Genomic DNA, 14455 nt, shown 5'->3' with positions numbered 1-14455 from the left:
AGCTGCTAAAAAAGATCACTTATGGGTTCTGGATCAACCATGTTTATATGAAAGGTGGAGCTTGGCAGAACTATAAAGCTCCTACTGATAGCAGCTGGTCATGGAAGAAAATTGTGCAAGTCAAGGACATCTTCAAACAAGCTTACACTGGTGACCTTTGGCTTAATGGGAATTTGAATTATACTGCAGCAGAGGGTTATAACTGGCTTCGTACTACTAAGAATAAGGTGCCTTGGAGACATTTATATTGGAACAGCTTGAATGTCCCACGTTGCTCCTTTATTTACTGGGCTAGTGTTCAAGGGAAGCTTCTTACCAGGGACAGACTCCTTAGAATGGGTGTGGGACATGGGGATGAGTGTTACTTGTGTAGTGGATGTGCTGAGTCACATGATCACCTTTTCTATCAATGCCCGTTCAGTGTTCAATGTATGAGGATTTTACAACAACTGTTACATTGCTCCTTCCCTGAACAGAGGATGATACAGTGGTACTCTACTGGGAGAGGAAGGAGTAAACTTCAGCGTAAGTGGGTTGCAGCTTGCTTTGTTGGCATAACGTATGTGATACCCGTCGTTGTAAGTACCAAAAATAAGATTTATAATTTCCTATTAAGACTAACCTAGGCTAGTGGTAACAGGGTCGAACCACAAGGAGGCAGACGTAATTTCTAGCTGTCTAATTCTAGTCTAAGGTAACGAGTGTAGGGGTTGCATTGAATTGGTCTATAGCTAAGAATAAATAAAGACAACAAACTAAAAAGACGGATTAAACAGATAAAGAAGGGGTACTAGGATGGTCGGTTCATTACAGCTTCGGCGGCAGCATACTAAGTTGGTCTGAATCAAACACAAGTGAGGCGGGAAAACAAGAGGTCCTCTCGGTCCACTCTTAACAGATAGCATCTTTCGATCTCGCTATAAGTCCCTAATATCACTAATACTGACTCTCGTCCCGAAAAGTGACTAACAGTCTAAACTATGCCTATCTTTCGATCTCAACACAGTTTAGTCATTTTAATTGGTGGTCTAACAATTGTCCCTATCTTTCGATCTAATGGGTCAGTTATAAATTAGGCATCTAACTGATCGCATGCATTCGATTCGTTAAATACAACATTAAAATCAATTAAAACGAAAGGTAACCTCACGTGGTCAGTCGATCGACCAGGTATGGCGGTCGATCGACTGACACGCGATTTCAGCCCAATTTTAATACTACGCCGCCTACGCTATAATTCGCCTACATCCTAGCACAATTAATCTAGCTACTCATGGTGAAGGTGACAACAACAATAAAACTAGGGCATAAAAGTACTGAATTCATAATTAAAGCGATAAAACAAACAATTAACATGCAATGATAAAACGGTTTCGGGAATCTAACTAGCAATTCTATGCTAATAACGAAATAGAAGTGAATTGAAATAGGGTCGAAGAATACTGAGAATAGCAGAAGGATGATTAGGAACAAGAACGAAAATTCCAATGCTAAACAATATTCCAAACCCTAATAAAACTCAATGTTACTGTGTAAAACTTAGATAAAAATCGGATCCCTAAAACTGGTGTTCTAAGTTACGTTATATAGCAAACATACGTAACTTTTATTTCCAAAACCTAAACTCAATGGGCTTGCGCTTCCTCGGTCTTTTAATTCTCGTCTGGGATAGCAGATTGGTCGATCGACTGAGCATGGTGGTCGATCGACGATCTTCGATATCTGATAGCTTCCAAACCCGCAGTTGGTCGATCGACTGATGGCAGTGGTCGATCGACTGCTTGAGCTGCTACTTGACTTCTATAATCTTGTGGATTTGTCTTTTGGGCCTTGAATTGCGCACCAAGCTCGTTCCTTAAGCGAATACTTCACGTCAAATGCAATGCAAGATACTCGGGGACGGATTTAGCTCGATTTCCGCTAGATTCTTCACATTTCTGCAATAATGTACAAAAACACGGAAGTAGACGGAAATAGGGAGAAATGTAGCATAAACTACATGAATGAGCTCTGAAATGCGTGTAAAATGGGATGTAAAACATCATATAAAAGACACGCATCAAACTTCCCCAAACCAAACCCTTGCTTGTCCCCAAGCAAGAACTAGACTCGATCTAATGACCTAATGGAACGAGTTCAATCTCAGAGCGAAATGCAACATGTAAAGCCTAAACCAATTTAATGCAATAACCAAAAATCAATTAGCAAATGAATCATGCAAACGAGTTATGAAGTCGTTGGAAATATTGCTGAACCGTTAACCATAGAGACTTATCAAATTGGACTCTCACGGGTCGCTCAAATCACTCAAATAAGCACAGGTGAATATATGTAAGATAGAAAGAATTAATTTTGTAGTGACTCTCACCTAACTACGACCCATAAGAACATGCCTGCAGTCTAATATGAAAGCAATCTCTACAACCGTACATACGCATTCCAACCAACAAGAGACCATGACACATGCCGAGGTATATATGTGGATATGTGAGGTATGGGTAAGAAGAGGCAAAACATTTATGTAAAAGTGGAGGTACAAGTGATCAAGATAGTACCGAAACGGAACCATATGGCAACATCCAACTTCTTGCTCAAAAACAAATGAAACGGTGCTATAGCAAGCACAAATCTCACAATCTCCAGGTATAAAGGTAATCAACTAACTCCCCATAAAATATGAATAAAACATGGGAGCAAAAATCGCCAAAAGATAAGGATTTGAATTATGCGAATTTGATTTCTTTTCTTTCCCTCGAACCTCAGTCGATCGACCAAAAGGGGAAGTCGATCGACTGCGTGAACAGTACAGAACCTCTTTTTTTTCTTTGCGAATCATTTTTCATTTTTTTTTCTATTTCTTTCTTTCCTCCTTTTCATCTTTCCAATATTATCTCAAACATGAGCATATGCTACCAAAAACTAAGTAACAATCCCAAGAACACAGACTACTAGCTTGACAAGGGCAGGCTAAATGTAGGATGTAGTAATGGGACAAAAGGCTGTTTTTGGCAGTGTGGGGTTTATGGGTAAAATGAGAAAAGGAAACCTCTTCCACATGTGTCAACTAACCACAGACCGAATGCATACAGGTATTAAGCAGATCAAGTTCATATTTATGCAAATTAAGGAAACATGTTTCATAAGGAGTAACTACTCACATTCCTAAATAAACTGGTCATAGATGACACCAGTTATAGGCTCTAAATCTCAGAAATATGATGTAGCTTGCCAATATTCTAAGTCAAATCTCAAGTTCAGCAAATAATTTAACGAAAACTCGTAGGTATGCATTTATGATTCTACTAATAACATGTCAATTAGCAAGGCTTAGGCAAAACAGGTGCAAAATGCAATATCATCCTTGAAATACTACCGTTCCGACTCGACCTATATGCTAAAATAAACGTGCATTTTATGGAAATTTTTGAAATTTTTGAAATTTTTTTCAATTTTTTGGATTTTTGATATATGTATGAGAAATGAAATAAACAATGCAAAACAAAGTGTAAACGTGAATGCAAGCAAATGAAATGCGACGCAAAACCCTTCCCCAAACCAAATCGCACAATGTCCCCATTGTGCAAAATCATGTAATGAAGAAAAGAGAAATGGGAATTTGCGGGAAAATAAACAAATAAATATGAAGTAAAAATCAGGAACTCACAAGACTTTAAGCGCAGCAAAGGAAACCTCCCCAAACCAGCGTGAGCTAGGAGGTTTCAGTAGCCAGCAGTGCTACTAATAAGTACCTGAAAGACAGAAATTACCACGCATAAGACTGAGAAAAACAATTTGAAGCGGTAAGTATGTGCACAAATGAGAAAATTAGAAGAAATAAATAATTTGACGAAAAGTAAAGCGGAGTAGAAAACTCCCTTAAGTCTGCATATTGACCAAACACAGCAGGGGAGAGGTCGTGAATAGGTACAGCAGCGTCCTCGGTCGATCAACTAAGAATGGCAGTCGATCGACCAATGTGTCAGGAACAGTAGCTCCTGGAAAGTGCAACTCAGTCGATCGACCAATGTAGCCAGTCGATCGACTGAAAATACTGCTGTACTCCTTATTTCTTCGTATTTGCTCAATGATTTGAGCGAATAAGGTCTTAAAACCTGCAAGTGCACAATAATACGCGCCCAAAATTGCGCAAAACCCAGAACAAAGTCTCAAACGCATAAAATCCTAAGCAAGCAAAATAAAATGCGAAGTTTCGCGCACACAAAAGCAATAAAAAGTGTCTAACAAAAGCAAATAAAATGTTTGATAAGCAATGTGATCAACTAGTAGTTGATCAAGAACGGCCATGGAATGGCCCACTTTGTCGGCTTCTGGCTACTAGAGGTAGCCTCAACGGTGCTTATCTTAGCAGCTGCACCCTTCTTAGCTTCCACGTCCGTATGGCTTAACGGATCAACACTCTCATCATCTCCCCAATCAAGGACCTCCTCCAGCTCGTCAGAATCCAAGTCGGACTTTCTTGCCTTGACCGGTTCGTCATCAACTTCCTCATCAGTGGCATAGCTAAGGCAACCAAGACCTCCTCTTGAAACGATTTGCTCTTTCACAGCTGGAGCAACAAGTGGCTCTCCCTTCCCCAAACCAGCTCCTGCAATATCTAAAACAACAGAATCTTCCTCCTTTTTGCTCCCAGCCTGGGGCGGAGGTGTTAACACAGGAGTAGTAATAGAGACAGGTAATTCAGGAAGCACAAAGTACGATTTCTTTTCAGAAACCGTATTACAAGTCACAGGCCACATGGGGTCCTTTTTCTTAGCCGGCTGGGCAAAGACAATCGAATGCTTTCCCACTTTAAAAGTCAAGGTACCTAGACCGACATCTATGACTACACCAGCAGTGTGCAGAAATGGCCTACCCAAAATAATGGGTATATGAGCATCCTCAGGCATGTCAAGTACAACAAAGTCTACAGGGAAGAAAAACTTCCCTATTTGGACGGGGATATCCTCTAAGACTCCTATTGGCTGGACCGCAGATCGGTCAGTCATCTGTACTGTCATATCTGTCACTGCGAACCTAGTCAATTTGAGCTTCCTAGCTAGACTCAAAGGCATGACGCTTATACTAGCTCCTAAGTCACATAATGCCTTTTCAATAGAGAAGGTACCTATATTGCAAGGAACAGAAAAACTACCCGGGTCCTCTAGCTTATGGGGTACAGTGTGAGACAGATAAGAGCATGACTCTTTGGTTAATGCGACAGTATGGACATTTTCAAGTGACTTTTTCTTAGACAGGATTTGTTTCATAAATTTAGTGTAGGCCGGCACTTGATTGACCAACTCAAGGAAGGGTACTTGTACATTCAAACTACGGATAACCTTTTCAAATTTATTGAAAGATACCTGTTCCTTTGTCGGCACTAGTCTCTCTGGATACGGGGCTGTAAGAAGTACCTTAGCCCTCTCCTCTAAATTGCGCATGCCGGTATCCGTGGACTTAGGCTGAAAGTCCATCACCTTCTCCTTGTTGAAGCTTGACCCCTCTTCAGACCGTCTCAAATGCGAGCCATTGACCGTCATCGGATCGAACTTCGGAGTCGAGACTGACCCATCAGCACTCGGGTCTTGTCCCAATGTTTTCGGGACTGTCGAACCCCGGAACAAATGGTCTCTCAAATTATCGGGCATTGAAGGACGAAAAATCTCGCTATCAGCAGTGATCTTGGTCGATCGACCACTATCCTCAGTCGATCGACCGAGATGTACAGTTCCAGAAGCTGCTGTAACCCGCGTATCAGTCGATCAACTGGGTGTATCAGTCGATCGACTGATATACCTGGTAGACGCCTTTTTCTTGAATTATTCGTTACAGCTTTCTTTTGACTCGGATCCGCCTCATTCTTTTCAACAGCGTCCTCGACCATGGCAGGCCCCTCCAGGGTGGACCCACTCCTCAATGTGATGGCGTTTAGGGTCTCCTTTTGGTCGGTTTGAGTCGGTAAGTGTCCCGGAACGCGAGTGGTACTCTTACTAGCCAATTGAGCAATTTGGCTTTCTAGTAGCTTCATCCCGGCCTCTCTTGCTTGGGACTCCTTCAGCAACAAGTTCTTGAACTCAGCAAAATCAGAACTATGGGATTGTTGTTGCTGCTGCGGCACATAAGGAGGTTTTTGATATTGTTGTTGCTTTTGATGAGGGGGCACATAGGGTTGCTGCTGCTGCTGTGGTGGAGGTTGAGTCGGATTCAAGACATTCTGGCTACTCCACCTCAAGTTGGGGTGGACATTCGGCTCATAGTACGTGTTTGTCTGCCTATAATGTTGAAAGGCAGCACAAGACTCGAAAGGACTAGGACAATTCTCTGAGACATGCCCCTCAGCTCCACATCTTCTACAGACGAAAGGACCGTCTGAAACAGCGTTAACATGGTACATCCCGTCTTTAGAAGATCCTCCCAATTCATATTTGTCAAATCTTGCAGTAAGAGCTTCTAGTGCAGCAACAGAGGAAGATTCAGCAGCTCTCCTCTGGTTCCCTCTCGAATTCCCATATTCAGCCTTATGAGTGGCCAAATCATCGATGATCTTCCACCCCTTAGTCGCTCCTATATTCTCAGCAAATCGGCCATTGGCTGCAGCATCCAAAATGGCCCTCTGATCATCATACAGCCCGTTATAGAACTGATTACACAAGCTCCATTTTGCAAACCCATGGTGCGGAATGGTTCGCACCAGCTTCTTGAAACGGACCCATGCTTCATGGAAGTTCTCATCAGGTCCTTGTTTAAAGCTCGTGATCTGAGCTCTAATGGCATTCGTCTTCGATGCAGAAAAGTACCTTTTGTAGAATGCCAGGGCTAAGGAATTCCAGTCGGTGATCTCATGAGCAGCACGATCTAGATCTCTATACCACTCTCTTGCAGCGTCGCGAAGAGAGAAAATGAACATGGTTTCCTTGACCTGGTCTGAGGTCACACCGGCTGGTGGGGACATGGAACTGCAATAATCAATGAATATTTCCATGTGCTTGGCTGCATCTTCAGTTGCAGCTCCCCCGAATTGGTTCCTCTCAACCAAATTGATAAGGGAAGGCTTTGGCTCGAATTTTCTTGCCTCCCCTGGTAGTTCGAATCCTTTGTAGAGATTCGCAGCTGTCGGCTCTGAATGACTTGCTATAGTTGCTTCTTCAGCCATGACTGGAATTTCTGGAGAAGTGACTGTCTCAGCTGAAGAAATAGAAGCAGGAGATGTAGGTGGATCTTCCTCGAACAGCTCGTTCTCGTAAAAGCTTGACATAGTACTCAGCTCTTCCTCTGTCGGTAATACCCTTTGTGATCGTCTCAACTCACGCAAAGATTTCTCAATCTCAGGATCAAACGGTAATAATTCACCACCCTGTGACCTGCGCATAAGAGGAAACTACAAAAAGAGTATAAGAAAAGTTTAAGGAACGGACGTCCCTTAAACTAAGAAAGACTAAAATAAAACAACTAAAAATTAGAACTATTGCCTCCCCGGCAACGGCGCCAAAATTTGATACCCGTCGTTGTAAGTACCAAAAATAAGATTTATAATTTCTTATTAAGACTAACCTAGGCTAGTGGTAACAGGGTCGAACCACAAGGAGGCAGACGTAATTTCTAGCTGTCTAATTCTAGTCTAAGGTAACGAGTGTAGGGGTTGAATTGAATTGGTCTATAGCTAAGAATAAATAAAGACAGCAAACTAAAAAGACGGATTAAACAGATAAAGAAGGGGTACTAGGATGGTCGGTTCATTACAGCTTCGGCGGCAGCATACTAAGTTGGTCTGAATCAAACACAAGTGAGGCGGGAAAACAAGAGGTCCTCTCGGTCCACTCTTAACAGATAGCATCTTTCGATCTCGCTATAAGTCCCTAATATCACTAATACTGACTCTCGTCCCGAAAAGTGACTAACGGTCTAAACTATACCTATCTTTCGATCTCAACACAGTTTAGTCATTTTAATTGGTGGTCTAACAATTGTCCCTATCTTTCGATCTAATGGGTCAGTTATAAATTAGGCATCTAACTGATCGCATGCATTCGATTCGTTAAATACAACATTAAAATCAATTAAAACGAAAGGTAACCTCACGTGGTCAGTCGATCGACCAGGTATGGCGGTCGATCGACTGACACGCGATTTCAGTCCAATTTTAATACTACGCCGCCTACGCTATAATTCGCCTACATCCTAGCACAATTAATCTAGCTACTAATGGTGAAGGTGACAACAACAATAAAACTAGGGCATAAAAGTACTGAATTCATAATTAAAGCGATAAAACAAACAATTAACATGCAATGATAAAACGGTTTCGGGAATCTAACTAGCAATTCTATGCTAATAACGAAATATAAGTGAATTGAAATAGGGCCGAAGAATACCGAGAATAGCAGAAAGATGATTAGGAACAAGAACGAAAATTCCAATGCTAAACAATATTCCAAACCCTAATAAAACTCAATGTTACTGTGTAAAACTTAGATAAAAATCGGATCCCTAAAACTGGTGTTCTAAGTTACGTTATATAGCAAACATACGTAACTTTTATTTCCAAAACCTAAACTCAATGGGCTTGCGCTTCCTCGGTCTTTTAATTCTCGTGCTGGATAGCAGATTGGTCGATCGATCGAGCATGGTGGTCGATCGACGATCTTCGATATCTGATAGCTTCCTCGAACCCGCAGGTTGGTCGATCGACTGATGGCAGTGGTCGATCGATGCTTGAGCTGCTACTTGACTTCTATAATCTTGTGGATTTGTCTTTTGGGCCTTGAATTGCGCACCAAGCTCGTTCCTTAAGCGAATACTTCACATCAAATGCAATGCAAGATACTCGGGGACGGATTTAGCTCGATTTCCGCTAGATTCTTCACATTTCTGCAATAATGTACAAAAACACGGAAGTAGACGGAAATAGGGAGAAATGTAGCATAAACTACATGAATGAGCTCTGAAATGCGTGTAAAATGGGATGTAAAACATCATATAAAATACATGCATCAAACTTCCCCAAACCAATGGAATAACTTAGCACAAAATCTCATTGAAGGAGCTAACAACGCTCTCTCTCTCTAAAACCTCCCTCCACTCTCTAAGAAAAAGAAAACCCTAATTTTTTTCGTCTGATCCGCCGCCTCCCCTTGCAACTCACTTCCCCACCCTTCTCCGCCTACCCTGCGCCGGAGATGGGGTCTCTCCTTGACCCATCTCCGGCGATTGTTCACGCTTCCCCTCTTTAGCGGTCCCCAATGGTCTGATCTGATCTCGCTTTTTTTGGTTCTGATCGTCCTCCTTCTGACCGGTGTTTTGGTAAGGTGTTTGGTGTGGCTTTTTCTGAGGTCGTTCCGTTCCGCGTTCCCCTGTCCTGTCAGCGAATGCTACGCAAGCGCTCCAGGGGTGTTTCCCCTCTCCTTCGCCCCTTCCCCCACCCCTGGTATGTACCGGAGTTTTGTACGGTTGTCGGTCTTTTGTTGTGTCTGGTCGATGAGCATAGCTCATCTGGGTGGTGTTTCTGTTAAGTGGTGGTGATTTTGGGACGATCTGGTGTTCCCCTCCCCCTCGCCCCCTCCCCCCACCAGATTGGTCCCATGTCCCAGTCTTTTCTTGTCGGTCTGTTGTGCGTTTGGTTGGTTGGGTTGCTTGTGTGCCGTTGGTCCTGGGGGGGTTTCGTTTGGAATTTGGAGTCTCAGTGTTTGGTGTTGTGATTGGCGGATGGGCCGTGTCATTGTGGGTGGATTGTCGCGTCCGGCTGCTTCTTGGTTGGAGTGAGGTCATGGTTGTTGGGGACTGTTCCTTTCTGGTTGAGGCGTGTTGGGTAGGGTGGAGTCGGGTTTTCGGTGGTGGCGTTGGTTGGGTTAGAGGTGGTGGTCTTCTCGTTTTTAATGGTGATGCTCTTCCTTTTCCTGCTTTGTCTTTTTCTGCTAATAATCTCCTTATATGGGAGTCTTTATCGTCTCTTTGGTGGTAAGCCAAGGCCTTTAAACGGTGATGGTGCTGAGGTGCTTGTGTCTCTAGGGGTTCGGGTTACTCATTGTATGGTGGTTTTCTTGGTCCGTTTGTCCTACGATCAATGGGTGCGTTTTCTAAGGTGTAGGAGTTTTATCTCCGTCGAGGGCAGACTCCGTCTTGCTTCTCATCTTTTCTTTCTACGTTCTTTTCGCAAGAGCGTAAGTGCACCTTGTCCTTGTCACTCCATTGTTTGTATGTATCGACGGAATTTGGAGGCCTACTGTGTTTATGAAGCTGACATCAACGTTCGTGACCAAGCTGCCGTCTTTTGCATTTATTCAATCGTCTATCTTGCTTATCCTAGTGTTGTACTTGCTCTTTTAATTAATGGTTATGTTATCTCTATGTATGGCTTTGTACACTACTACAGAATTCATCAAGGACATCAGTGGATGGACATCGGATTTTTGAAAAAACAGATGTAATAAGTTTGCACATCGGATTTTTATAAAAGTCTGATGTAATTATATTATATGGACATCGGTTGTTATTTTCAACCCATGTTCATTATAATGGACATCGGATTAAATTACAACCCATGTCCATATAATCCTCAATTTGGGCGCAAAATGAAAACAATTCCCCCGCCCCAAATTATTTTCACTAGCATACTGAGTCAATCTATTCACTACTACAATTTAAGGCAAAGAGAACGCTCCTTTAAGAACGGTTGATAGCGGGCACCTGGTCACTTTGTTATTTTTAGTTTGGCGGGCATATAGGATTCCAATAAAGACCGGTTGTTTTGCGCAAAACCGCTTCGTGACATTAACAAAGAGAACGGTTAGGTTTGACCAACCGTCTTAAAATATAAAAGAGACTAGGTTATATATCCAACTGCTTATCTCTCCTGATTAAACAAAGAAAGACGGTCCCTATCCTTACCGTTCTCTATTAAAACGGTTAGGTACCTAATTCTCTTTTATACACTATCTAATCTTTTATATACTATCTAATCATCCCAACACCCTATCCTCATGACTCATATCGTCATACACACTCATACCCTTTCCTCTCTTCCCTCTCACTCACTCCTACCTTCGCTCCGGCCAACAACACGCGGCAATGCCGACAACGTCAGACCGCTCCACTGCAAGCAGCATCCTTATCGTCCTGTGAGCGTTTGGTTATATAATGTAAGAGTTTCCCCCAAATCTCAAATCTCAATTTTTGGTGAATAGGTTCCGATTAGTGAGTTATATAATGTATATTTGACTAATTATTATTGAGTATTTGATTATATCTGCCTAATTGTATGCTTTACTGGATTTTTGTTTTGTTTATTAAAGTTGAATTGCAAAATTAGGCAAACCCTAATTTCGTATTCATATTTTTAACTTAGTTTTCTGGGTTTTCTCACCACCACCAGCTTCATTATGCTCTACTATTGATATAAGAATTCTATTTGATGTGATTTTAGTTTTGAAGTAGAGTCTATATTGAATAAGCTCGCCGACCGCCAATATGTCATTTGTACTACTTCGTCCCTTAATTATAGGTATACTTTTATTTGGTTTGATTTTAGATTTTAGGGTTTATGGGTAATTACACTTATGCTTATCTAGTTGTAACTTGTAAGGATGCTGAATGATGTTATTCTTTTTATTTAATGATAATTGTTATTGTCTTTGAAGTAATCACTTAAATTGTTCTTGTTGTATTATAAGTTTTCGGAATTCTGATCTTACACTTTCTGTGATGATGTTAGTGATAGTTGGAGATCGAGCATGAACTAGGTATGGCTGTTTTGACTTTTGAGTCAGGTCACAACTCGAGCTTGAATGACTGAACTAATGCCTTACATTTGTACATCTTTTTGTCATACTTTTTGTATTATAAGAATTTAGTGTCTTTATGGTGATTTGTATGAATAATGGATTCTTTTATCCGTCAAATTTTCTGATTTATTGCTCATGACAGTAAGTTTTGTACCCTTATGTCAATCTCATTCCCTTCCACTTATTTATGAGCCTTCTAATGGATTTGTTCTCATTTCTTCTGGCTTACATAGCTGGCCGAGTAGCTGATAGACCAAAAAAGTACAGTAGCTATTTAGAGCAATGGTAGGCTAGAAAAGTGTGGTTTATTTTAGGAAATGAGCTTGCATATTCATTGATAGCAGTCATGTATTGTGCTTCATGTGTCACATTTATATTAGGTTTAGTTGGTAGTGGTAACTATGGTCTGTTGTGGATGTTTTCATCTTCATGATAATAAGAGCCAAATGATGATGTTTATGTGTGTATGATTTTTTGGTGTACTATCAAAAATTACCCAAAACAATATCATTGCAGCTAGTGACTGTCCTGATCACACCTCTTTTCCTGCTTTTCTAAAATAACAGGTTGTTGGCTCTTTATCATGGCCACTCATTTCAAGATATAGAGTCTCTCTAAGAACTCAATCTCCAAGAACTGAGATTATAGATTCATTGTTCAAACCATTGGAGAATGGAGAAGACGATTGTAGCATGAGGTAACTAGTTAATGCATTGATATCATTGCCTGTACATCGCATTGTCTAGTCTGCATTTTGTTTTTGTTGGAGCTTAATCATACCCGAATCAGGTATATTCGGTTATACTGCGATGTTTTTAAAGAATTCTCTATTTTTCAGCGAGCTACTAAAGGACTTCTTTATGACGAGCAAGGGCCGTAAACCTAAACACATAATTATTTTCAGGTATTGCTACGCCTGTCGCCTACTAGTAATTCATTAATTCTTTGAGCTAGAATGTAAATCCACTTATCAGGTGCTACTAATATGATGTGCCGAAGTGAATTTTCCTGTATTTTTCATGGTGTTTTGTTGTTTGGACATCGAAGAAGTTCCTCTCTGCAGAGCTTTTTGTTTCCCGGCAAAGAATAAGAAAGCTAAGGGAGCTGGACTTTCTACCTTTTTATTCATTATGCTCCATTGCAGTGAAAACTGAAAAGGATACCCAAATGTCCAAATATACTCAGGTAAATGTCAGTATTGTTCCTGAAATTGGTAATATTTGGTCTCAATTTATAGCCCAAGTTCTTATTTGATTGAGTTGCTTTTAATTAGTTCATTCTGTTTTACCTCTTTGTATCTATGTTTTCTGTTTTCAGGTCAAAAGAACAAGGGCACTCGCCTAAGTGATCTTCTAACACCCTACTGGTACACCTTGCGGCCATATCTTTTTTTGGTATTTACTCTTTTCAACTCACACTAATAATATTCTTTTGCTATTTACACTTTTTTATTTCAGTTTTGTTTATCATACAATTTCGAGGGTTTTGATTTTCTTCTTGAGTGACAAATTGTATTTTGATTAATGCTTTTCCTCTAAATGTTGTTTTTCAGGTGCAATGTGAGCTGCTGGAGATGTTCTGAAGCAGACTTTGCACGAGCTTTTTTAAAATTAGTGAGTGACCTATACAATTGTTGGTCTATTTTTCATACCAGTCCACCTCGTCTCAAGTTTTCCAATATGTTACGAGAAGTCTTACTGTAATTAAAGCTTAATGAAGCAAACACTAACACTCCAGGCCTGGTCTACTTAAATTTTTTTATAGGCTACACTCAACAGTTCCTTCGCTGGATATATCTAGATATATGTGATTTTTGGTTTGGTACATCTTGAGCCTGGCAAAGCTTGGGAATCTATCTTTTGTTCCGTATTTTTGCAGCACTCACAGATAATTAAGTTATTTTTATCGAACTTGTTGCAGAAATCCATTTCACAGAGTGTTGATATTAGACACAATGATGAACCTTGATGGAACACTCAGCTTAATTGATCTTCTACATTCTTCTAAGTTCTAATGTCTGAGAGGTATGTAGTAACTTCCTCCTCACCATCACAAAAGAGTGTAGGGATTTGATTCCATTGTTGTTGTCTGCTGTATCTTATTGAACGTATGTGTTTCTGTATTTTTTTTTTAAGCAAGGAAGAGAGATCATTTTTCAGGAATGCCCTCATCTTATATTGTCAATGTAGGAGTTCATAGATTTAAAATATTTATGTTTCCAGGTTTTTCAGGAATGCCCTTAATTATTAGCTTATATGAAGCTGCCCTTGTGAGGCCATGTCTGACTGCCCCATTGTCATTAATATGCATTACAGGTTTTTCAAGACACCACGCCATATTCACAAGAAGAATTAGATGAGGTTCGGGACTTGTGGGCGAACTATTTTCTCAATATCTAGCCGTAGATAGCTAGCTAGCGTAGTAATGTATTAGGTAGTTGCATTTTGAAAAACTGATTACATGATCTGCAAGACCATATGTTATGTTGGCTGGGATTTGTTATGCCCTTTGTTGTTGTTCGTTAGTTGTTGAATTCGGATGACGGAGACGGTTGCGTTGTATGTTGATTGGGATCGGTTTTTATTAATTGAAATCGATCATTTTGGTTGAATGGCAGTTGGCATGTTTTGTATTAATGTTTTGGCATTCAAATTGGTGTAATGCAATATGAATTGGCC

General features: G+C 40.7%; 1 long non-coding RNA gene and 1 other non-coding gene across 4 annotated transcripts; both read left to right on the top strand.

Moving 5' to 3' along the window:
• Positions 1-6665: 6665 nt before the first annotated feature.
• On the top strand, positions 6666-6772 carry LOC141650136 (small nucleolar RNA R71). Its single transcript, XR_012546193.1, has one exon. It is a non-coding gene; the product is annotated as a small nucleolar RNA R71 (small nucleolar RNA).
• A 4151-nt stretch (positions 6773-10923) lies between these two features.
• On the top strand, positions 10924-14390 carry LOC141648537 (uncharacterized). Of its 3 annotated transcripts, none has more exons than XR_012546034.1 (8): positions 10924-11135; positions 12344-12474; positions 12616-12681; positions 12825-12962; positions 13095-13171; positions 13330-13390; positions 13698-13801; positions 14093-14390. It is a non-coding gene; the product is annotated as an uncharacterized LOC141648537 (long non-coding RNA). The 3 variants fall into 3 exon arrangements; XR_012546035.1 differs by having other exon boundaries at positions 10941-11135; positions 12828-12962; XR_012546033.1 differs by having other exon boundaries at positions 10941-11135; positions 12616-12962.
• Positions 14391-14455: the final 65 nt, after the last annotated feature.

This window comes from Silene latifolia, chromosome 3, assembly GCF_048544455.1.
Source record: "Silene latifolia isolate original U9 population chromosome 3, ASM4854445v1, whole genome shotgun sequence".
NCBI lineage: Eukaryota > Viridiplantae > Streptophyta > Magnoliopsida > Caryophyllales > Caryophyllaceae > Silene > Silene latifolia.
The sequence above is the reverse complement of the archived record's forward strand: the minus strand, read 5'-3'. Positions and strand labels throughout refer to the sequence as shown.